Source organism: Myotis daubentonii, chromosome X, assembly GCF_963259705.1.
Source record: "Myotis daubentonii chromosome X, mMyoDau2.1, whole genome shotgun sequence".
NCBI classification, from domain to species: Eukaryota; Metazoa; Chordata; class Mammalia; order Chiroptera; family Vespertilionidae; genus Myotis; species Myotis daubentonii.
In genome coordinates, this window is record NC_081861.1 from 1,295,534 (window position 1) to 1,322,156 (window position 26,623).

Below are 26,623 nucleotides of genomic sequence, written 5' to 3' on the forward strand. Positions count from 1 at the left end.
AAAATACCACGTGCGGGTGCGCACGTACAGTGCGATTGAAACTTCATGGCCCGTGCGCAAGAAGTCGGTATTTTGTGGAAGAGTCGGTATTTTGTGGAAGAGCCACACTCAAGGGGCCAAAGAGCCGCATGTGGCTCACGAGCTACAGTTTGCCAAGCCGCAGTTTGCCGACCACTGCTTTAGCCTAAAATCTAACATTTATATTTGTCTTTTTTTTTTCTTTTTAAAATCTAGCATTTATAGACAAGACACATCAGAGAAGTTATATGGAACAGGGGGAAAAATAAGAGTATGGTTTAAACAGAAAAGATACTACTCCCAGCATCAAAGTCAGAATTTTAAAAATATCATTTATAAAATGTGTTGCATAATTCAGGTCACTACCTATAGTGTTATTCTGAAGAACAATCTCAGATAACGTAGGTTAAGCCAGTGTGTTAGTTCTACAATACTGTTTGGAAAATATTAATGTCATTGTCATCATCATCTGAACACAGTTCATCATCATCATCATCATTATCATCTGAACACAGTTCATCATCATCATCATCACCATCTGAACACAGTTCGGCTATAGGTACCACTTGCCATGCCTACATGGAACGAGATACTTCAAGCCTTCCTGTGTTAATAGTGCTGGAGTTCTACCCGTTCGGATGAATTAAATCCAATATAACATTTTTATACCTGGAAGTAGAAGGGAGGCAGGTAGAGAAGAACAAAGGGTAAGAATAAACTGCCCAAAGCAAAAGAGAGAACACTATCTCCTCTCTGATTTATTAATCCAACTTAGTCTCTCCAACAAGAGGGACGGCAGCAGAGGGAGCCATAGAAGACTTCCATGGGGTGGAATGAAGAAAGCCAATCAGTAAATCAGACAGAAGAGAAGCTACCAGAAAAGGAAGAGTCGATAACACAACATTAAGTCCAGAGAATAGAGGGAATGAAGGCACGAATAGTCGAAGAAGGCAGAGTAAAGGCTGTAAGATTCAGTCAGAAAAGACCATTAGCATTCTGGGTAAGATGAAGTTCCATGGAAATGTCAGGTCTGATGTCAGTACGCAGGAGACAATTATGTAATAAATTAAAATTTATCATGTCGCTCACTGGGCTAAGTACTTAATAAAGTCATTGTCATATACTGTCCCAACAACCCTGTGAGGTATGTATGTATTTATTTAAAGCATTTTTTAAAAAATATATTTTTATTGATGTCAGAGAGGAAGGAGAGGGAGAGAGAGAAACATCAATGATGAGAGAGAATCATGGATCGGCTGCCTCCTGCACGCCCCCTGCTGGGGATCAAGCCCGCAGCCCCTGGCATGTGCACATGACCAGAATCAAACCTGGGATTCTTTGGTCCACAGGCCGACACTCTATCCACTGAGCCAAACCAGCTAGGGCTATTTAAAGCATTTTTATTGATTTCAGAGAGGAAGGGAGAGGGAGAGATAGAAATATCAACGATGAGAGAGAACCATGGATCGGCTGCCTCCTGCACGCCCCCTACTGGGGATGGAGCCCATAACCCGGGCCTGTGCCCTGACCAGGAATCGAACCGTGACCTCCTGGTCCCGGCTGAGGCAGGTATTTTACAGATGAGGAAACAGCCTTAAAAAGGTGTCAAGGTCAGAGAGCTACCACCGGGGTAGGTTTGAGCCCTGGCCTCTCCAGCGCCATGATGACGGGCATAGACATAATTAGATTCAAAGATTCTGGCAGCAGGAAAGGAACAGAAGTGCCAACGAAGGTTTGACTGCCTTGGCCGGTTTTGCTGAGTGGTTAGAGCAGTGATGGCGAACGGATGACACGCGTGTCAGAGGTGACATGCGAACTCATTTTTTTGGTTGATTTTTCTTTGTTAAATGGCATTTAAATAATACAAAATAAATATCAAAAATATAAGTCTTTGTTTTACTATGGTTGCAAAGATCAAAAAGTTTCTATATGTGACACGGCACCAGAGTTAAGTGAGGGTTTTTCAAAATGCTGACACGCCGAGCTCAAAAGGTTCGCCATCACTGGGTTAGAGTGTCAGCCCTAGGATGAAGGGTGGCAGGTTCGATTCCTGTCAAGGGAACGTATCTGGGGATCTCAAACCCCCCGCCCCCAGGCACATGCAGGAGTCAATCCATCAATGTTTCTCTTTCTCTTCCCCCTTCCCTCCCACTCTCTGTAAAAATCAATGGGAAAAAGTATCCTCGGTGAGGATTAACAACAAAAGAAAGAGAGAAAGAAAGAAAGAGAGAGAGAGAGAGAGAAAGAGAAATAAAGAGGAAGGAAGGAAGGAAGGAAGGAAGGAAGGAAGGAAGGAAGGAAGGAAGGAAGGAAGGAAGAGAGGGAGGGAGGGAGGGAGGGAGGGAGGAAGAAAGGAGGTTGCTGGTCTGTTTTTGCTGCTGTCTTACAGGAAACACTGTGGTAAGAGACAGTGATGACAAGCCCGCAGGATGTGCAAATGCAATGGGAGGCAGGGGGTGGTGCAGGGCCTGCGGGGGGCGGGGGGGGGGCAGGGGGTGCTCACATGAGAAAGGAGACGGGCCAGGACTGTGTGGGGTGCAGGATGGGGCTGAGGGGGAGGGGGCTCAGTGGTCGCAAAGGGCCCGCAGGGAGGAGCGCTGGTGGCAGGTCCTGCCTCCAGGAAGGCCCCGGACCCGCGCGCTGGAGCTGGAGGTCCCGGCCGAAGCCTGGCCACATCCATCAGGGGCCTGCAGTGTTTCTCTCCCTTCCAGAATGTTCTACCTCCTGGTGCTCTGCAAAGCTTTGGAGTTTCATTACTTATTTTTATGTTTGCCTCCAGCTTCTCGTTTTATTAGAAGGCACCCTGGTATCGCCTCCTGTCCTCACCTTAGTCTCTCTCTTTCCATTTCTTTCTATGCTGATATAAAAGCGGATTTTCGCTCGACGCTCTGACCTTGGGGTCAAGAAGTAAACAGAGATGTAGCGTTTGCCACGCTGACCACGGTCTTTTCTCCCGTTTTCAGGGTATGGTTCATGTTGCCCCTTTCATGCAACTAGTGTGTTTCAGCCTCCACACTCACCATTTGCCACATCTGTTATACCGAGAGGCTTAAAGCAGACACGAATGCACTAGAGAACCTTCCATTAGCCTGGCCGATGTGGCTCAGTGGTTGAGCGTCAGTCGACCTATGACCCAGGAGGTCACACACAGGTCGATTCTGTTCAAGGCACAGGCCTGTGTTGCGGGCTCGATCCCCAGTGTGGGGCGTGCAGGAGGCATCCGATCCGTGATTCTTTCTCATCACTGATGTTTATAACTCTCTCTCCCTGTCCCTTCCTCTCTGAAATCAATAAAATCATTAAAAAAAAGAACCTTCCATTTGAACTGGCACATCACTGCCTGGCTGAGTCACCATCACCTGCCATCCTCGAAATGAACACAGAATTGTGGGGATCCCGCCGTCAAACACTAAAAACATTTAAATGTCACATTTCAACATTTAAATCTTACGTTTCAGTGACTAAAATCAGAACTCTAATTGAACAGCACAAAACTAACCACATAAAAATAGTATCGATTTGCCCTGGCCAGTTTGGCTCAGTGGATAGAGCGTCGGCCTGCGGACTGAGGGGTCCCGGGTTCGATTCCGGTCAAGGGCATGTGCCTTGGTTGCGGGCTCATCCCCAGTAAGGGGTGTGCAGGAGGCAGCTGATCCATGTTTCTCTCTCATCGATGTTTCTCTCTATCCCTCTCCCTTCCTCTCTGTAAAAAATCAATAGAATATATATATTTTTAAAAAAATAGTACCGATTAAATGGCAGTATTAAAAATCCCAAATAGAAAACCACGGTTTAAAAAACACCAATGTATTATATATCCATTCGAACTATAGATTCCAGGAAATTAAACTTGAAATGTTTGTTTTAGATGCAAATGTGAATGAAAGATATATGTGTCAAGTGCTATTAATTCCTTGCTGATAGAGCAAACTACCAATAGCTAGCTGGACGCTTCTTTCAGAAGGCCACAATTGCAGGTTGTGTTAGAAACTCAATAGTTAACAAAATTCACTAAGAGCTGACCCAGCCTCCAAATGAACAGAAAGAATATTCTAATCTAGTCATAGAAATAATTAGGGCAAGTATTAATGTGTTCATCTAAATCAATATTAATAAGAAAAGTCATTATTGACTCCACATCTTTTCCTTGGTGTCCTGAAATGAATGACCAGATGCTATTTTAAGAAAGAAATCCACGCAGAATGGTGGAAGGACTGTACAGGATGGGGCAAAAGGAGGTTTATAGTTGTTGTTTTTTTCTTTATTGATTAAGGTATTACATATGTGTCCTTATTCCCCCATTCCCCCCCCACCCCCATGCCCTCACCCCCCTGGTGTCTGCGTCCATTGGTTAGGCCTATATGTATGCATACAAGTCCTTTGGTTGTTCTCTCCCCCTTACCCCCACCCTCCCCTACCTTCCAGGAGGTTTATAGTTGTGACTACATGAAACAGTTTATTTTGGTATTAATATTTATTAAGTATTGTATTATTTTCCATACAAATAACTGTAAACCTACTTTTGCTCTACCCCGTAGTAGCAAAGTCAAATTCTGTTGCTGAGTTCCACCTTATTCTAAGAGTGAATTCAAAGACGAAGGATCCCGGCTGCCTTGGCGATCGTACAGGCCGGGGCTTCCATGAGGCTATCTTCCTGGCAACCAGGAGAGTTGACCGTCTCCACTAGTGGTTGACCAGAAGCCCAGACAGGCCACACCCCAATCTGGGTTAACTGCGAACTCTGTTCTCTGAGCTCTTACACATTTGACTCCCTCCCGATGAATTTTGTTGTTGTTTTGTCAATCCTCATCTGAGGATATTTTCCACTGATTTTTTTTTTTTTTTTTTAGAGAGAGTGAAAGGGAGGGAGAGAGACAGAGAGAAACATTGATGTGAGTGAGACACATCAACTGATCGCCTCTGTTCCTTTTCATTTTTGGAAACGTAAACCAAAAAGCTTTAGGAAAAAGGGAGAAAGATGGGGCATTTGACTCATAAAAATCAGACACCTCTTTAAAAAAATAAGGTACTCCTAACTTTGTAAAAGAAAATTAGAGAAATACCAGTTTGTATGTCAATACTTTTCATATGAAAGCCTTAGAAAACATACATGGCAGAAGCATGAAGGAACTTTGCAGGATGATAGAGTATATGTACATATACTATATTTGTTAAAATTCATTGATCTGTACACTTAAATAGGTTCATTTTATTGTGCATAAATTCTTATTTAATAAAGTTTAAAAAGTAAGTTATTGCAATATGACAGGTATTCAACTAATAGGCCCAAGTCAAAAGTGTTATTCACATACCTGTATTCCACACTTTCCTAATTATGTGATCGATATTTACATTCTATTTTCATTTCTACACAGACAGCCACGTCCTTCAACAAGGCTTTGTGGCAGCACAAACTTCCTTCCTACCCACTTCCCTCCAGACCTCCTTTCTCCAGGATGGGGCCAGCCCAGGAAACTCTACCAGCAGGACTAAAAGTCTCCCCAGAGCCTCATCAGCATGGCTCAGTGGCTGAGCATGGACCTATGAACCAGGAGGTCAGGGTTCGATTCCTGGTCAGGGCACAGGCCTGGGTTGCGGGCTTGATCCCCAGTGTGGGGCGTGCAGGAGGCAGCTGGTCCATGGTTCTCTCTCATCATTGATATTTCTCTCTCTCTCTCCCTGCCTCTCTGAAATCAATAAAAAATATATTAAAAAATCATTTGTCACTTGTAGTAACAAAAGGCCTAATTCATGTCTCAATGTTATGAAAAACAAAGACAATCAATTCCTTATTTAGCTAATTCTAGATAACTAGAGGCCCGATGCATGAAATTCGTGCAAGGGGTTCAGCCCTCGCAGCCTCTCACAGCCCCGGCTTCGTCTGGAAGGTCATCTGGACGTTTGTCTGGAATTTCGTCCGGACGGTTGTTCGGCTGTTTGGTCTAATTAGCATATTAGCTCTTTATTATATAGGATGATTTATTTTGTATTAAAGTGACTTTCCCAGAAAGGGTAACAACTTAGGGACCCCCCAGTCGTAGCACTGGAAGCTGTGTCCTGTGAACCTGTCCCTTGGTCCTAGGCACCCTATTGCCACAGATCTGGCACTTCTCTGAAATGCTGGCACTCTTCTGCAGGGATGCACTTAGGACACAAGAGACAGAGCAATAGACTTGTGGTCAAGAGGCGTGTCTTTAAATCTTGTCTCCATCACTCAGTAGTTGTACAGCCTCAGAACATCGGTTCCCTCATCTATGCAGTGGAAAGAGTAGGAGAGCTCCCATCCTGGGTGCCGTTAGCCCCTGATGACTAACAAAGTACATGCAAGTGTTTGCCATGGCGCCCGGCATGGGGCATATGCACACATTTTGTCTCCTTTCTCTTTGACCATTTTTGGTGGGAATCACTGTATCGTACCTGTGACTGCATGACAAGAAGTTGGCTCTGTGACCATTCAAATTATGAAACCACAATGTGAATATTCAATTAGTAAGCTGCTATATAGTTTGCAACCTACTTTTACTTTGCAGTTTTTCATCTACAATTTTGGGGGGAATCGTGTAATACTGCTTGTAAAGAACTGAAGCTGAAGTTGATGGTGGAATTATTGGGGGAAAAGGTAAAAATCAGGTGCAGCTGAAGTAGCTAATAATAAGGACACGAGTTACAAAAAGTAAAACAGAATCCACAGAGCTGCCTTGGTGTGGCCTAGTGACCACCCACATCATTCCTCTCCCAGGCAGCCCGGGAGTCACCCTCAGATCAGCCGCCACTTCTCTTCCACGTCCTGTATGCAGCTGCCAAAACCTGTCCATTCTATTTCTGCGACACCCGTCAAAACGGTGCCCCTTGCTGCTCTTCCCCTGGCCTCGGCCCTCGTGGATTCTTGTCTGATCACAGGGAAGACATTTTAATGGGTTCTTTGCTTCCACTTCCTTCTTTTTATTCTACTCATTAAATTGTCATCATAGCCAGAGCTGGTGTGGCTCAGTGGATAGAGCGTCGGCCTGCGGACTAAAGGGTCCCAGGTTTGATTCTAGTCAAGAGCACATGCTCGGGTTGTGGGTGCAATCCCCAGTAGGGGGTGCGCAGGAGGCAGCCAATCCATGATTCTCTCTCATCATAGATGTTTCAATCTCTCTCTCCCTCCCCCTTCCTCTCTGAAATCAATAAAAATATATTAAAAAAAATAAATTGTCATCATAGTTTTACTCTCATTAGATATGACCATACCACTCCCCAACCTCCATGCTCTCCATTCTGTACATCAAGATGTGTAACCCCTCAGCGTGGCTTTGGAAGCCTTCCAACATGGTCAGTTTAAGTCCAATATCTTCACTGGGTCTGCAGAGCTATTTGGCAACATAAATGAAAATAGAACCTGCTTTTCCTGCTTCTTAGATAAGTAGGTGAGGTTTCTTTTTATGGGGGTGTCAATCATATTACAGTCCTTTTAGCTTCTTCCATCGTCCTTCCTGACGCCCATCCTGAACTACCTGTAGCTTGTGTATCCACCCCTCCCCCCAACGCTCTCTGCTCCTGAAAATGCTGCTTCCTCAGTTGGACTCCATGTGCTTACTTCTGCGCTGCTAAATGCCAACTCATTCTTCAAAATGACACTCATGCGTTGCCTCCAAGTTCTCCTTAACATTCTCCCCGCAGCCGAGGTGGGCCCGCCCCGCTGTGACTTAGCAACACAGTCTACACAGGCCTCCATAGCTCACCACTGACCCAACAGTCCCACTGCGGGAGACTGACATTGCTGCCAACTCCGTTGAAGGCAGCACCAAACACCAACGTGTAGTACATCTTCTTTTCACCTTGAAGTGTATAGATCACTCATCACAGAGCGCTAGGAATGGGAGGACAGTAGTAGGGCCACTGTCGCAAGGCCATAGGAAGGCCCAAGGTCACGCAGCTAGCTCACAGCACACCTGGAAGATGAAGCCAGGCCTCTGATCCCAGCTAGCAATCTTCCTGTTAGCCTGCTGGTATACCTACTGGAAGAAGCGTTAAAAGTGTCCAGTATTTGAGGCAGTCTACACTCACACTCACTAAAGAATTTTCAGAGAATGACACAAAAGATAATGCCATCTACTTGCTGATAACTGTTAACGTTATTCTGTAGCACATTACCACGACTTAAAAGAAAAAGCTTCAAGGTACTTCCATTACTGAAAGCACTAATTTTAAACAAAACTAACATATGCCTGGCATGTCTATGTCACTACATAGTATACTCACTATATTATTTCATATCATAAATTACATGACCAAAAGGTCTTGTTTTGAAAAAATAATGAAGATTGAAAGTTTCATTTACATTTAAACTACTTCTTAAATCCATTTATCCCTGAGGATCTTGTCTTTGGTTAATTATTCAGGAATAATTGTATTGCGTTAAATGACCACAACTCCAAAAGAAGCAGGTTTCTGACAAGAGCACATCTAATTACGTCCACAAGAGGACAGTCAAGATCATCCAGCTACTTATACAAATCCTCTAACCAAGATCTCTGGCTCTAGTCTAGACAGTCATATTATTGGTCTTGATAATCTAATACCCGGGTGAGATGACTACAGTGGGGCCTTGACTTACGAGTTTAATTCGTTCCGTGACAGAGCTCGTAACTCAAATTACTCGTATGTCAAATCAACAGTGAACGAGTGAGACACGTGGTGCTGGGCTGATGTGGTGGGGTTCACTGTGACGTTCGCTGTGCCAGCTAGCGGTGGGGTATCTGAAGCTGGCTCGTAACCCGAATTTTAGCTCACAACTCAAAGCAAAAAATTGGCCGAGAGACAGCTCGGATCTCGAAAAACTCATTAGTCGGGACACTCGTAAGTCAAGGCCCCACTGTATTTGCCTCTGAGATGTCTAACAAGAGGTGCCCACTGATTTGACCCTCACTCCAACCCTCGGAGGCAGATGATACTCATTTTACAGATGAGGAGGCCGAGGCAGGGAGCAGAGAAGCAACCCCCTCACAGAACTAATGCACTGCAGAGCCAGGACTGGAACTCAGCTCTACTGCCTCTTAGGTCTACAGCTACTGAATGCGGAAGGTGACCTTTACAGGTAAGCTATCCCTTTGTGTTAGTTCTAAAAACGGAAATATAAAGCTGTGATTAAAGCCAAGTTCAATCAGAGCAAATTTCAGTAATAAAATCGTAATGCCTTTAAAAAGCCTTAGTTTAGTCCTTTTAAGTCACCTGATTTTATTTTTGAAAAACTAATTTGCCGTAAGATACAGACTCATTAAAAATACAATGACCAGGCCGGGTTTCTGAAATGCCTGTGTGAGCTCAGGGACCCCCCCGCCCCCGCCCCTGCCCCCGCCAAGACATATATTTAGCTGGTTAAAATTCAAAATGAACAATCAATGAACATGTGTGCATATATGCGTAACCCATGGACACAGACAATAGGGTGGCGAGGGCCTGGGGTAGGGGGCAGGGGGGGGCTAGGTCAATGGGGGCAAAAGGGGGACACATGTAATACTTTCAACAATAAAAAAAGAAAAGAAATAAAAGAGTAAAAAAATACCTCCATTAAAAAGCACACAAAGCACAGAATCATTCAGAGTCTCTGGAGACTGCTCAAATGGCTTACATCAAATGGAGAAGCCCCCATTCAATAAAATCTACGGCACCCCGGGAAGAGCAATGGGAGGCTGCGCATACAGGATGGGAGCCGCACCCGGGCCCCCGTAGCTCTCTCTCTCTGCCTCGTAGCGGGGCTGTTCTCAGAGGCCCAGCAGCTGAGTGGCGGATCATACAGTTGCAGGGTACGGGGGTAAAGAGACTACCATTAAGGTTTTCAGAAAAAGAGAAAAGGGGGCAGGCACTATTCTAAGTGCTTTATTTATGCTACTCAATCCTCTCAGTAACTCAAGAGGTAGGTAAGACTATTCTGCTTAACTTTTAGTGAAGAAACCTCGGCACATGCGGGTAATGGGACTTGCCTAAACCTGGGAGCTGGTAAGTATGACATGAAGCCAAGGTTAGGGAATCCAGGAGACAGGGCGCCCAGCACAGATGAAAAGCAAAGAGAAGTCCCAGGATGACGGTCTGGAACAGCGGTTCTCAACCTCCCTCATGCCGCGACCCTTTCATACAGTTCCTCATGTTGTGGTGACCCCCAACCATAAAATTATCTTCATTGCTGTTTCATCACTGTGATTTTGCTACTGTGATGAATTGTCATGTAAATATCTGATATGCAGGATGTATTTTCATGGTTACAAATTTAGCACAATTAAAGCATAGTGATTCATCACAAAAACAATATGTAATGATATATGTGTTTTCCGATGGTCTTAGGCGACTCCTGTGAAAGGGTCATTCGACCCCCAAAGGGGTCGCAACCCACAGGTTGAGAACCGCTGATCCAGAAGAACAAGATAGCAACCAATTTAGAATGAAACGGACAGATGAAGGGCTCTGTTGCCAAGATAAAAAAGACGTGATCAATTGTCCAATGGAGTTGAATCTGAGAGTAGGTATATAGTTTAGCGGAATAGGCTGGAGATGAATTAGCTATAATACATAGAAAATGAAGCAATCAAATAAGTCAACTATTTACCCCAGTTATAACAATAAATTACACAAGATACACAATCGCATTATACTAATGACTTAAATATAAATAATGTCATAAAAATGGGGGAGGGAAAGTGAAGAGGGACAGGTAGCAGCATAAGAGAGCCACATCTTCCATAGCAGGACGACAATAACTGATAATATGTAAAACTATAAAATAAAAAAATATAATATAAGCGTATGTTGCTACAAAAGAAACAGCAAAAATGCTTAAAGTGGTTGCCCAGTCCTGCCCACCGGCCACCTTCTAATTAATTTCCTTGTAAGGTGCACGAATCCGTGCACCGGGCCACCAGTTTATTTCTATCTATGTACAGGGAGACACACACATTTAAAAGACAACAGAACAAAAAACCCCTTAAAACATAGAAGATAAGAGAGAGCAAGCACAGCTGGGAACTAGTCTCTTTGGAAAGTCCATCTTTCTAACTGAAATCCCCAAGGTGACACCAGGAAGCTGGCTGGGTAAGCCCCCTGCAGAACAGAACAAAGCTGACGGGATGTGCTAGGCTAGGGCTGTATCACCACCAACATGCAGCAGCAATTTTGAGCCCTTCCACTTATTGTTTAAACTTTCTTTGGCAATTTAGAGTGTCTGTTCTCCCTATACTATTAAGAGAAAGCAGACATTTAGAAAGTATTATCTAATCTGTGGTAAGACATTCGAAGATAAGGTCTTGGATGCTGTTTACTAAATATGAGGATTTATCCTGCAGACCGATGGCTTTCCTACTTTATTTATTTCATCATTGTTTTCATTGTTTTGTTAATCCTCACCGGAGGATACGTTTTCCATTGATTTTTGGGGAGCGTGGAAGGGAGGGGGAGAGACAGAGAAACATCAATGTGAGAGAGACACATCGATTGGTTGCCTCCCGCGTGTGCCCCAACCAGGGCCAGGGATCAAGCCTGTACCGAGGTACATGCCCTTGACCAGAATCGAACCCGGGACCCTTCAGTCCACGGGCTGATGCTCTAACCACTGAGTAAAGTGGCCAAGGCTGGTTTTTCTACTTTAACATAAGCACACTTTTTATACTATCCCAACTCATAAGTTGTTGGGTCCACTGGTAATGGGGTACTAAAAAGCACAATTAAAATTGTTTTCTCTTCTTTTATTTCTTAGTAATTACAACATTCCAACAGACCGCTGGAAACAACTGCCTTCTAAAATTCTCAGTTTTGACCATTTTTATGCTCTTCTCCTTGCTCTGTAATCTGGCATGGCTCTCATTAATGTCATTAGTTGAGATGCCTGCTGAGAGAAAACGCTGACTTTGTGAGCATGGAATCAATTTTCTGAATTACAAAGGTTTTTGCGAGGCTGCCTCTTGCATATAGTATTTAATTTCTCAGAAACACACTCAGAGGTGAAGCAACACACAGTGAGTGACAAGAGATGAGCAATTAGAGGGCAGGTGGGGGCAGGGGAGGGAGAAGCAGGAGGAGGTGTCACACAGAGGGTTTAGGAGCAGCTAGGATAACAGGTCCAGGACAGAGGAGCTGTGAGGAGCCAAAAAAAAAAAGCAAAGTCCAGCCCTGGCCAGTGTTGCTCAGTGGATAGAGCATAGGCCTGTGGACTGAAGGGTCCCAGGTTCGATTCTGGTCAAGGGTACATGCCCGGGTTGCGGGCTCAATCCTCAGTAGGGAGCGTGCAGGAGGCAGCTGATCCATATTCTCTTTCATCATTGATGTTTCTTTCTCTCCCTCCCTCTCTGAAATCAATAAAGATATATATGAAAAGAAAAAAAGCCAAGTCCAGTCCAGGACCCTGAGACAGAAAGGAAAGTGTTCCCGAGAGAGAAAGGAACCCAGGAGGGCCACTGCTGCGACTAAGGACAATGTACTTAAAAGGACCATAGATGAGCTGATTTCAAAAGCCTGAGCTGGTACTCTCACGTGGCCATGGCAAAAATCTTCAAGGGAAAGCGCAGCGCCCAATGAGGGTGGGGCTGTTAAAGAAATATGGAATACTGGAAAAGAGAGCCAGAAAGGTGACAGCAAAATGGCTAGAGTAATACAGAGAAAGAAAAGGGGTGCTGAGCTTTCAAAGGAACAGTATAGTTACAGTAATCCAGACTCGGTGGTATATTCGGACTTTAGAGACAGAAGTAAATAGGGATATTTAGAAGGGGCATACCTTCATATAGCATCCTTTTCTGCCACACATTTTATGATCAGATATGCCAATATTTTTATGTTGGGATGCATTCACTAGGATGCTTACAAATACTGAAATGACATTAAATGATGAAATAATAAGTGACAAAAGCAACGTAGCAGGTTACAATATTAACACCCAGAAATCTTTGGGATTTTTATTCACCAATAATGAATTCTCAGAAAGAGAAACTAAGTAAACAATCCTATTTACCACTGCAACAACAGAAAATCAAGATACTAGAATAAACTAAACCAAGGAAGTAAAAGACTTGTACTCAGAAAACTACAGGATGTTGAATAAAGAGGCAGAGGAAGATATAAACAAGCGGAAGGATATACCATGTTCATGGATGGGCAGAACAAACATCATTAAAATGTCCATACCACCCAAAGCAATCTACAGATTCAATGCGATCCCTATTAAAATACCAATGGCGTATTTCACCGATCTAGAACAAATACTTCAAAAATTTATAGAGAATAAAAAAGATCCCGAATAGCCGCAGCAATCTTGAGAAAGAAGAACAAAGTTGGAGGGATCACAATACCAGATATCAAGTTATACTATAAAGCCCCTGTTCTCAAAACTGCCTTACACTGGTACAAGAACAGACATATAGATCAATGGAACAGAAGAGACCCAAGAAATTGGCCCAAGCCACTATGCTCAATTAATATTTGACAAAGGAGGCAAGAGCAAACAATGGAGACAAGACAGTCTCTTCAATAAATGGTGTTGGGAAAATTGGACAGATACATGCAAAAAAATGAAACTAGACCACCAACTTACACCATACACAAAAATAAACTCAAAATGGATAAAAGACTTAAATGTAAATTGTGAAACCATAGGCAGCAAAATCTCAGCCATGTCTCATAGCAATATGTTTACCGATACAGCTCCCAGGGCAATGGAAACTAAGAAGAAAATAAACAAATGGGACTACATCAAAATAAAAAGCTTCTGCACAGCAAAAGAAACCATCAACAAAATGAAAAGGGAGCCCACTGTATGGGAGAACATATTTGCCAATGATACATCTGATAAAGGGTTAATATCCAAAATATATAAGGAACTCATACAACAAAGAAATACCATGGATCTTTGAACAACACGGATTTGAATTCATCATGGAAAAAGAGAGAAGACACAAATTATCAATATTGGGAGGAAAAGAGGAGCTAGCTCTATGAATCTGTCAGATAGGAAAGTTATAATATCACAGACAAGACACATCAATAAAATCCAACAAATAAATTGAACTCATTGTGCTGGTGACATGGAGGTGTATATTGGATAAAACTCAATAAGCTATAAACTTTAGATAGGTAGATCAGATTCTATGTTAGTAAATGATGCTTCAGTGAAATTAATTTAAAGATATAGGTAATTTTTTAATATACTTTATTGATTTTTTTTACAGAGAAGAAGGGAGAGGGGTACAGAGTTAGAAACATCGATGAGAGAGAAACATCGATCAGCTGCCTCCTGCACACCCCCTACTGGGGATGTGCCTGCAACCAAGGCACATGCCCTTGACCAGAATCGAACCTGGGACCCTTCAGTCCACAGGCCGACGCTCTATCCACTGAGCCAAACCGGTCAGGGCGGTAATTTTGAAAAAAATGTTTGACAGACTGGAAGGTGTGACACACAGCTGATGGGCTGAGTGAAGAAATCAAGAGCACTGATTTTCCAAAATTAGTCACAGTGACATCTGCTCCTACATGCTCTTCTAGGACCACACCATTCCCCATGGAGACGTGGTGCCTTTTCTGTTCTCGAGTCTAGATCACTGAGGTTGATATGACTTGAGCTCCTCCCCCCCCCCTTTCTCTCTCTCATCCTTGAAGCTCACCTGCCATGCTGTGAGGAAGCCTGTCCACATGGAGAGGCCATGTGACATGTGGCCGAGGGTCCCAACTAAAGTCTCTTGATCAACAGCCAGCATCAACTGGCAGAGAGTGAGGAGGGGAGCCTGCAGATATTTCCGGCCCTTGGCCCTTGAGTCTTCCAGCTCATGCCCCAGACATCGTGGGCCAGAGAAACTCTATTCCTGCGGGGTCTTGTCCAAATGGAGGAGCCCGGAATCTGCGAGCATATTAGATAGTTGTTTTATACCACGAAGTTTTGGACTAATTGGTTATGCGGCCATAGTTCCTAGAACACCACGCGGTGAAGCGAAATGTTCTGATCAAAATGGGCTACTAGCTCTCAATAAAAACGCATTCCTGATTTTGTTTCTTGGTGCTCGAATGGCATCTCTAATGATGAGTCACCTTGCACCTTCCCACTTCTTGACATTTCATTTTATTTTAAAACATTTACCACGTATGAAACTTCAGTTTTGCTTAAAAGGCAAGTATCTCTCACAAGGTCAAATGGGAACCCACGCCTTCCTGAAGTTAACTCACTGGTTCTTACTCATGGCACTACAGCCGCTTTCCCAGTGATGTCGCCACGGGCGACCACCTGGGCCACTGTCGCTGTACCTTCACACTCTCTCTTCCTTGTCCAGCTTCATGGTTTTTTTTCTTGCCATTCCTGTTAGCGCTCTTGATTTCCTCACTGAGCACGTCTGCTGGTGTGATGCCTGGCCTGCCACTCTGGCCGACCCACCCACAGTTCTCATCGCCTCGGCTGCATGCTGAGGAGCGGTGCTGGGGGGACCTGGGTCAGTCATGGTGACGGCACGGCGACAAGCCCCCAGCACCCGGCCCCAGCTGGCCTTGAGTCAGCCCAGCACTTTCTCCTCCCATCTCAGGTCCAACCCCCTGAACGCTCTACCACCAAGGCTACTCTGGGGGGAGGGGGGCCGACACCCTTGCTGCCTCCTCCTGCCTGCAAGTCTCAGCTCTCCCCTCCCCCAGCATTGAGAGATGTGGCGACCCCTCCCCCCTTCAGCTCCAATCCTAGTCCACAGGCCTCTCCACCTACCACCGGCTCTCTTCCCGGTCTGGCCTCTTGAGAAGTATTGTTTCCTTTCCCCACTTCCTCCCCACAATCTGGCTTCTAGCCCCACTGCAACACTGGACCTGCTCTAGCCAACGTCCCCACCGATTCCATGTGGCCAAATCCCCGTTTGGCCTCTTGATGGCATTTGAAACCAGAGAAGTTCTTCTGTCTCAGCCCCCGTGCCAGCATTCTGGGGTGATAACCTTCCTATTGCTCACTCCTTCCCCTGGGCCCTCTTTCCCAGCCCGTATTTTCTTTAAAGGGAACTGTTCCTCCAGATACTTGCCTGGACTGTGTTGGCATTGTGATCCTTGAATGTCTTGCCTTTAAGCAATCGTGGGTATTTCTGGGATTCCCTCTGCTACCTCCATGACGGTTCTCACCTCTTTTTCTCTTTTGCTCTAACCTTGGTGCTTAGTTTTAGACTCAAATATCTGACTGCCTGCTGATCATCAACATTTATCTTGCAGAGGTTCCTCAGACTCAACGTGTTCAAAGCCCATTTGTCTTCCCTGGGTGAGGCCCAGCCATGCCCTCTCCGACATGGTTTGGTTTCTGCCCTGCTGGGCGGGGCCAGCCACCTGCCTGGGGGGTCCTTGTGTTTTGAAGAGCTCCCCAATCTCCTAGATGCCCAACAAACCCTTTGATAGTCCGGAATTTTAGAAAGTAAACTGGTCACATATAGAATCAAAGGAGAGAGAGACATTCGGGTTAGAATTTTTCTTGGTTTGGGAATTAAACATGTATAAATGTACTATAAAGCCAACAACAGCCAGTCTGTTTCGTTGCATGAATTTTTAGTTAATCAATCTATACCTGTCTATTCGGACGAAATCAACCTCGCTCTGCACTCAGCCACAAGGACTGCCCTGCATGACAATTCTATGACATGTTCTTGGACTCCTGAGCCCGGATGACCACTCCGCCACTACCTGATAGATGATATGTTCACCTACTTTCTCAAGATTGCTGCAGCTATTCAGGGTCTTTTTTGGTTCATATAAATTTTTGGAGTATTTGTTTAGTTCTGTGAAATAGTCCCTTGGAATTTTAATAGGGGTTGCAATCGAATCTATAGATTGCTTTGGGCAGTATGGACATTTTAAGGATGTTACGTCTACCAATCCATGAACATGGTATATTCTGCCACTTGTTCATATCTTCCTCTTTCTCTCTTTCCAATGTCCTGTAGATTTCCAAGTACTGGGCTTACCTCCTTGGTTAAGTTTATTCCTAAGGATCTTAATTTCCTTGCTACAATGGTAAATGGGATGGATTTTTTAATTTCTCTTTCTGAGAATTCATTATTGGTGTATTGCTTTACAAAACTCTTACTAAAAGTGAAAAGCACGTTACAGTTCAAAAGGGAATCACTACCTGTTTCTTAATATTCTGCTTCTAAAAAAGAGTTCCAAAATCATATAAAAAACAGCCTGCCTAAAATAAATTTCCTATCTTTTGGGTACAAAAATATTAAAATTCCGTTTTAATAAACAGTGCCAGACTAGATTGAAAATAGTCTCTTTCTAATTGCAGAATGCAATATGGCCTTATTTCAGGCTCCTAGCCACAATGACAAATGATTCACGGCTGTCAAATGTGTCCTGAATTGGTACTTAACGAGGACATCTGATCCAATGGCAGAATGTTAGTACTGCTTGGGAATGGAGCAGCCGCAGCTACTACGACCTCACTCAAACATTAAGGCAACAACGTTCAAGTTTAAAAATTACTCGGGGTGGTCAAGGTGGTGAGAAATTTTTTGTCAGCTCTCCCATTCAGAGGCGGACTCTGTGTCCCCTCCCTTTCAATCCAGGTGGGCTCTGTCACTTCCCTGACCAGTAAGACATAGTGGAAAGGAAACGACGCCGGTTTCCTTAGCTTAATTTTAAGAATTACTCATCATTTAATAGGATCTCCTGATAAATTTCTGTTGCTTTTAATATACATGGGTAAACTTAATTTCTCTTTACTGAAGCAAAATGAGTATAGTAAAGCAAAAAAGAAGTTTTAACAGGTGCTGGTCATCTTAAGAGCAAACTCCATGTAAAATGATCTGTTAAAAACCCTGAGAGGAATTTTAAGAAAAAATAAACAGGCAGATTCCCTTAAGCTAAATAGAAATCATAGGCATATATACAAAAGAAGGGTTCCAATGACTAAACTAACCAGACACAGTCAATATATGTTAAGCCAGAACATAAAGGGGCTTAGTCTCCCCAAACCAGCAGTCCTTAATAAACACCTTAGACGTATGAGTGAAAAAGTTATTTTATCAGCCACCCTGGGGGCAGAGAGTTTGAGAAAAGGCAGTAAAGTTACATGAGTATTCGACTCTTGTCATTTAAAAAAGTTTTGGAAATGTGTTTTGCTCAACAGTATTATAAGAAGAAAAAAAATCACATCTTGTCAGAGCGCAGAAAAACGACTTTACTGTAGCTTTATTAAAAAATAAAAGGAAACCCTGGCTGGTGTGGCTCAGTTGGTTGAGCAGCGCCCATTCCTGGTCAGGGCACACGTCGGGGAGCAGGCTCCATCCCCAGTAGGGGGGTGCAGGAGGCAGTTGATTAATGTTTCTCTCTCACATCTCTCTCTCACCTCTCTCTGTCTCTTTCTCTCTCTCTCTCTCTCCCTCTCCCTTCTCCCCTCTCTAAAATAAAGAAAAACGTACTTTAAAAAGAGGAAGATGAAAGGATTAAACCAGTGGTAGTTGTAGAGATGTGATTGAGGTGGGTAGGGTGAAGAGAGCTCCAGAATGGCTCTTGGCTGAGTCTTCATGGAGAGAGGGAGATTACAGCTCACCTACATGTGCTGGGCATGAGCCCAGGAGCTTCATACCTATGTCATCTTTAATATCTGCACCAGCTCCGTGAGGGCAGCATTCTTACCCTCATTTGACACTTGGGAAAGCTGATATTTTTATACAACTTAAGGTCACAGTGTATATACCAGAGTTGGGACTCTTCCTATGCCTTTCCTACTAGTACAGTGATCTGCAAAATAACTGTAAAACTTTTAGCTATAGCCCCCTTAGTGTTTAACAATCTCAAACTCTCCTTGGATTGGATAAGAGCACAACAGGGAAGCATTGTTCACCACAGTCTCACACAAGACACCAATGTTTTCAATGACACGAGGGTAGAAGATGAACATATTAACAAGATAAAAGGTCCCCAGCTGGCGTGGCTCAGTGGTTGAGCATTGACTTATGGACCAGGGGGTCACGGTTCAATTCCCAGTCAAGGCACATGTCTGGGTTGTGGGCCTGATCCCCAGGAGGGGGCGTGCAGGAGGCAGCTGATCCATGATTCGCTCATCATTGATGTTTATAACTCTCTCTCCCTCTCCTCTCTGAACGCAAATCTATTTGAAAAAAAAAAAAAAAGGTTAAAGGTGAGTTTCCAAAGCTCAGTAAAAAAAAATCATTGGATGAATAAATAATTAAGGCGGGGATACAGAAAAAACTTGGTAATATTTTATTCATATACTAGAATTGTTAAAATATATATGCACTAGAGGAATTGTTAAAATATATATACACTAGAGGCTCGGTGCATGAAAATTCGTGCACTGGGGGGCGGGGGGAAGTCCCTCAGTCCAGCCTGTGCCCTCTCCCAGTCCAGGACCCCTCAGAGGATGTCCACCTGCCAGCTTAGGCCCGCTCCCCAGGGGATCGGGCCTAAGCCGCAGTCGGACATCTTTAGGGCTGCAGAGGAGGCGGGAGAGGCGCCTGCTGCTGCTGCTGCTGTGCTTGTCGTCAGCCCGGCTTGTGGCTGAGCAGTGCTCCCCCTGTGGGAGCACACTGACCACCAGGGGGCAGCTCCTGCATTGAGCGTCTGCTTCCTGGTGGTCAGTGCGCATCATAGCGACCAGTCATTCCCGGTGTTTCACTGTTAGGGTCAGTTTGCATATTACCCTTTTATTATATAGGATTATAGAGACAAACTGGCAAAGCTTTTCAGAAAGCTTGTATTGCTTACTGCCTGCACTAAAAAATGGCTAATTCAGAAACCAGTCCTCAAACACTAGCCTTAGAATTCCCTGGTAGTTATTTCCTAAGAGCAAACAAAATAAATACACTCTACCCTATTGATGGGAGGCAATACAAGCAAGCCAAGAAAAAGGCAAATACCACAGACAAGGCAAGGCCAATGCAAACAGACTAGTGGAATTCTTTCTGAAGCGTTTCCGGAATACACTTCTTGAGTTGTAACTTTCAATGCACTTTGAGGCCAATGACTTTTGCATTATTTCTAAGTCTATAGAGAAGATAACATGTTTCATCTATGTTCTGAGTTCCTCTCCCTCCATACTCTTTACTACCAAGGATGAGAACCTTCTGTCTGGATTACGAGATTTAAAGGTATCTATGTTGTATTCCTATCTGTGCCCGCTCTTATAATTAGCATTCTACACAAAATAGGTCTCTAATAACCCGTTCTCTCCAAACTGAATAAACTCCTCTATGAACAAATTAGATCCCTACTAGGCAAAATGTAAATATCTAAATAGTCTGGCCACATCTGGTCACATGAGCTGATGATATAAAACTGCTCCATTCTCTTTCCCTTGAGATAACATATACCTATTCCTTGTATATAAGCTATAAGTGTACAGGTTGCCCAGCTGGTGTGGCTCAGTGGTTGAGCATTGACCTATGAACCAGAAGGTAACAGTTTGATTCGGATCAGGACCCATGCCCGGGTCGTGGGCTCGATCCCCAGTAGGGGGTGTGCAGGAGGCAGCCGATCCATCATCATTGATGTTTCTATCTCTCTCTCCCTCTCCCTTCCTCTCTGAAATCAATAAAAACACATTTAAAAAAAATAAAATAAATGCACAGCTTGATGACTTTTCAGTGAACTCACCCATGTAACCACCACGCAGATCAGGAAATAGAACATCAGCAGCATCTTACAAGCCCCGATTCCTATCTGATGGGGCCCCCTCCCAGGCACTGCCTCCTCTCTGGAGGAAACTACTATTTTGCTTTTAAACATCATAGATTAGTTATGCTGCTTTTGTACTTTAAGTAAATGGAATTACAGGGTAAGACAGCCTTTTATGCCTGGCTTCTTTCACTCATCATGATGAGGGTTGTGAAAGCAAACTTCTGAGTCATATGCCACAAACTGCATAATGTCTTAAAATTCCTTTTAATGACCCATCAGCCAACAGGTTGATAAGTTCCATTAATTTTGCTGAAAGCAGAGGAAAAAAAAAATCTGACTTGACAAAGTATATGTTACCTGGCCTTTGAGAGCCACTCACTTTCTCAACATGATGCCAATTTTCCAACGGTCCCTCTGTTTGGCATCCTGGAGGGTTCTGTACGTATCGCACCACGTCTTACAACACATCACAGTGAGGTTCTGGGTGGGTGGGAGGAACGCCCACGGCAGAGCGAGTGAGGAAAAACTGGGAAAGGGTGAGACAGGGGCACCTCTAGGTCCAGTAAGGTGTTTTCTTGGGCACATCGACTTCAGAAAGAATCCACAGAGAAGTTAAAATGTAGAAACTGGGTCCCTTAAAACCATCCCTGCCTAATATTGCTGAGCAGTCTTTGTGAACCCCCAGGAGCACCTGTGCCCAGTCTGAAGCATGTCTGTGAAAATGTTAGTTTTCTCCCCATCCCTTTCTTTTCTCGCGATCAAGTTGACTTCGACTTCTATTCACGGGTAAGTACTACAACTCTGCATTTTAAGCCTACAACTCTCGTATCATCCCAAAGATGTTTGACATTTCAAGCAGGCAAACTGCCTCTTCTATGTTTCTTTTTTTAAATATATTTTTATTGATTTCAGAGAGGAAAGGAGAGAGAAACGTCAATGATGAGAGAGAATCTCTGATTGGCTACCTCCTGCACACCCCACACTGGGGATTGAGCCCGCAACCCAAGCATCTGCCCTGACCGGGAATCGAACTGTGACCTGGTTCATAGGTCGACACTCAACCACCGAGCCACCCTGGCCGGGCTCAAGTCTTATTATTTAATATACACATGTCACAAGGCTATAGCTGCCACAGATGGTGATTCCTCTTATGGCTCTAAGTAGGATAAACTGAAGACCCCCTGGAAAGAATTCACCATTCTAGATGCCATGAAGAACACTGGTGATGCAGGGGAAGAGTCAAAAGCTCCACACTAACTGGAGTTGGGAAGTTGATTCCAATCCTCCTGGAGGGCTTGGAGCCATTCCAGCCTTCACGAAGGGAGTAACTGCACACGTGGTGGAGACAGCAAGAGGAGAAGAATTGGAAGTGGATGGCTTCTTACAGAGGAGCAAGGAAAATGGTTTCCGAGATGGAATCTGCTCCTGGCGAGGATGCTGTGAAGATGGAGGAAATGACGACAGGGATCTAGAAGACTCCACAAACGTAGCTGATAAGGCAGCAGCGGTGTTTGAGAGGACCGACTCCAATTTGGAAAGCAGCTCTACTGTGGGCGAAAGACTATCCCGCAGCATCACACGTAAGGGAGAACGTGAGAGAGGACCAGTGAACGGATGCAGCTCCACCCTGGCCAGTCGGCAGCCAATCAGCAGCAAGACCGTCTGCCAGAAGAAAGATTCCAACTCCCTGAAGGCTCAGGTGATGGGTAGCATTTTTCATCTCGAAGGTATTTTTAATTAAGGTATAAAGATTGTTTATTTCAGGCATAATGTTATTTCACACTTAAAAGACTACAGTATGGTGTAAACATAACTTTTATATGCACCAGGAAACAAACAAAAAATTGTGACTCACTTTATTGTGATATTTGCTTTATTGCAAGGGTCTGGAACTGAACCAGCAATATCTCTGAGATATGTCTGTACTCAGCTCCTCCTAGCCTTACATATTCCTCCTGATTAAGCAACAACCACCTCTTGTAGATCGTATTGTGAGAGCATTCTCTCTATTAACATAGACCTATTTCCTATTGCAATATTCCCCTTTTCCTCCTTGAAATAATTCTTTCAAATAAAGTCTTTATAAAGAAGCCAGAATTTGTTTTTTATTTGTTACACGTTAGTTAATTGTGTACAGCAAATTTCTTCCAGGATAACCTCTTTCACAGAAGCCTAGCCATATACTAGCAGATGATTTAATGGCAACTCAATCATGCAAGACATCCAAGAACTGTCACTCATCTACCTTTCAGACTTAAATTTTAATTAGTAACTATACTCCAAAATTTTTCTTGTACCCTACTGTATCTAATGAGTTCCCCATGTCCCATGGCTCATATACCAAGGGCTTATGCATCCACCAAACCACCAAAGTCTCTGCCATCATCTAGTTTCCATTTTTACAATTTTGGGAGGAATTTTCTAAATCACGATTTTAAAGCTAGCAAAATGTGGATTTGAAAGAAAATATGTAGAGAACAGGGGAAAAAAAAGATTTAAAATTAAAGCACAAATTAAGTCCATATAGTGGAGGAGGGGAAAATTAAAAAACAAAACAAAAAACAAGCTGCTGCCCTGGCTGGTCTGGCTCAGTGAGTAGAGTGTCAGCCTGCAGACTTAAGGGTCCTGGGTTCGATTCTGGTCAAGGGCATGTACCTCAGTTGCAAGCTCGATCCCTGGCCCTGCTTGGGGTGTGTGTGGGAGGCAACTGATGTGTGTCTTTCACATCGATGTTTCTCTCTCTCTGTCTCTCCCCTACCCTTCCATTTTCTCTAAAAATCAAGAGAAAAATATCCTCAGGTGAGGAATAACAAAAAACAAAAAAACCAAGATGCTTATCTATAATAATAAAAGCATAATATGCTAATTAGAGTGGACATCCTTCCAGACGTCCTTCTGGATGACCTTCCAGATGAAGCCAGGGCTGCGAGGGAAGCCTGGGTCCCGGGTGCCTGCCGGGTGCTGGAGGGAAGCTGGTGCCGGCAGCCGGAGGAAGGAAGGCCTACTCTTGCACAAATTTCATGCATCAGGCCTCTAGTTTCAGAATAAAAAATGAGCCCTCTTTCATGTCATAGTTTGCATACTGTTACATTTCCTGAATGTGATATTAACATGAAATTGAATATATAAGCCAAAGAGCTTTGAGAGCTCTAATATATAAACATGAGGGCCATACCTAAACCAGATTAAGAGATCCTTATGAATAAAATGTTGATATTATAGATTATGGCCAACATATTATTAGATGTAATATCAAGGCACATTTTCACCTAGAATTATATTGCATAACCATGAGCCATTCCGTTTAACAAACAGCCATGTACTTTCAGAAGTAGGTAATGCAGACTTAAGTCTTTTCTGAAATTTTTAAAGGCAAAAAAAATTAAGATGAAGGGAATCAGGGTTTTCTTTTCCTACGTAGTTGATCTTAGGATAGTCACTAAAAATTGCCTCAGCTTTCACGATTAATCAGCAGTTACTCACAGAACCATAACTGGTAATGGGAATTGATCGGCAACACAACTGAAAGTTCACATTTGTAAAACTGGTGCCTTATTTTAAATATAGTTGTCCAGAAATGCTTGGTATAATACAGCAAAATAATCTAATCATTAAAAAACAGGTATCTACACTAATAAAAGAGAAACATGCAAATTGGTGTCACTCTACTATGCCCACCAGACAATCAGGACGAATATGCAAATTAACCAAAGATGGCGGTTAATTTGCATACGCAGGTGCGGAGACTGAAGACTGAAGATGCCTTAAGACTGAAGAGGCTTGGTTTCTCCACTGCGGCCGGAGCAAAGGCCTGGGTCCCGGGTGCCGGAGGAAAACTGGTGCCGGCAGCCAGGGGAAGGGGTGCAATGGGTCTCTAGTCTGTTTATAAAGTTGGCTCTTCAGCCTCAGAAAACTTTAATATTGTCACAAAAAAAGCCACCAGGAAAAACAGCCAAAGATGGATCATCACGGCAGTTTGCTAAAGCAATGCTCCTCATTTGCCTAAGATCTACGGAAATATATGATTTTCCATATATGAAGATTTGCTTTAAAAAAGAAGGAAAAGGAAAAATCCTCATGGGAAAAGCCCTGTGGGAACATATATCATGCGATCAGGAACTGTAATTTTTCAGTTTAACAAACAGCTAGATGCTTTCAGAAGTAGGTAATGTGGGCATTAGGCTTTTCTGCATTTTTTAAAGATAAAATAATGATGATGAAAGAAATCAGGGTTTTCTTCTTCTGCATAGTTGATTTAATGATAGTGACTATGAACTGCTTCAGCTTTAGTCATGGTGAGGTGTTTTACTGAAAATTATTCCACCAGGTGGAAACGGTTTTCCAGCAATTTTTTTCCAACTCCTGCATGAAATATAAAATCCTTTACGTTTTTGCCATAGAACCACATTAATATGATTTTTAAAATATTAGCAAAATTTAAGGATTTCATCAGCCATAAGCATCTATGATGAATAATGCCTATAATCAGAATGATTAATAACTTAAAAATAATTAAATTAATATTGCACATGTATGTGACATGGCATATAAAGGATAATTCATTAATGCTTGAAACAATGGGGCTTATCATTTCAAATATTTAATTTACACACTATAATATATTTTTTAAAATATATTTTTATTGATTTCAGAGAGGAAGGGAGAGGGAGAGAGAGATAGAAACATCAGTGATGAGAGAGGATCATTGATGGACTGCCTCCTGCACACCCCACACTGGGGATTGAACCTACAACCCGGGCCTGTGCCCTTGACCAGAATTGAACCTGGGACCCTTCAGACCGCAGGCTGAAGCTCTGTCTACTGAGCCAAACCGGCCAGGGCTATAATATGATATATTAAGTCTATGATCAGGACTCTAAAACATGATCAACCTGTTCAGGAATCATATTTTATGGTATTTTTTTATGACAATAAGACAGAATAAGCCATAACATCTTGGAATTTGTTGGATTATTTCTAACCATTTCAACTGTAACCCATAGTGGAAGAAATGGTGACATTAAGAAAATGCAACTGCAAATAATAGGTTTTGGCAAATGCTTTCTGCATGCAAAACGAGGAGATACAGATTTATTAACTACACCAGTAATTATTTCCCAAAATGTACATAAATTCCCTATGTAAATTAACTACTAAATATTCATGTTTCCTGAGGAAAACAAGTGACAGTTTTTGATTATGCTATCAAGTTACATTAATCAGAGTTCTGACCATACAGAAAAATTTGGATGATCTGAAAACCAAAATCTGAAGTTGAAACGTTTTGCCTATATGCCCAAATTTCTGTGGGCTTATTCATTTTGTGGGTGAGCATATAGATTATGAGGAAATTCTAAAAATACTTTTATCCTATGTAATAAAAGTTTAATATGCTAAGTGTCCAGTTGAGCAGTCGGCCGTTCAACCAACCAAAGCATAACATGCTAAGGCTGCTCAACTGCTCACTATGACGTGCACTGACCACCAGGGGGCAGACACTCCGACCAGTAGGTTGGCTTGCAGCTGGGGTCCAGGCGATCCTGATTGCGCTAGATGAGCTGACATGCCCTGGAGCCCTCCCATGGTACCTCCACCGCTGGCCAACCTCCTGCGTCTTTCCCTGGCCCTGATTGCGCACCGCTGGGGTCCCTCGGACTGGCCTGTGCCCTCTCGCAATCTGGGACCCCTCAGGGGGAGTTGGAGAGCCGGTTTCAGCCCGATCCCGCAGGCCAGGCCGAGGGACCCCACTGGTGCACCAAGCCTCTAGTTTAAAAATAATTGTACCCTAACAGAAAGTACCAACATGGTACAGAGAGGTTCTGTACTCAGTTTCCCCCAGTGGTAACACCTTATTTAACCAACTGTAGTACAATATCAAAATCAGGAAATTGACATTGGGACAGTTGACAGAACTTACTCAGATTTCACCAGTCTTACACCCACTCGTGTGTGTATGTGTAGAGCTATTCAATTTTATCGCCATGTGTAAAAC

The 26,623-nt window shown here is 43.4% G+C and overlaps 1 protein-coding gene across 11 annotated transcripts in view; it reads right to left on the reverse strand.

Annotated features, from left to right (window-relative positions):
- CASK (calcium/calmodulin dependent serine protein kinase) overlaps positions 1 to 26,623 on the reverse strand; it is a 277,352-nt gene that overhangs the window by 176,497 nt on the left and 74,232 nt on the right. The gene's annotated exons all lie outside the window — the stretch shown is intronic.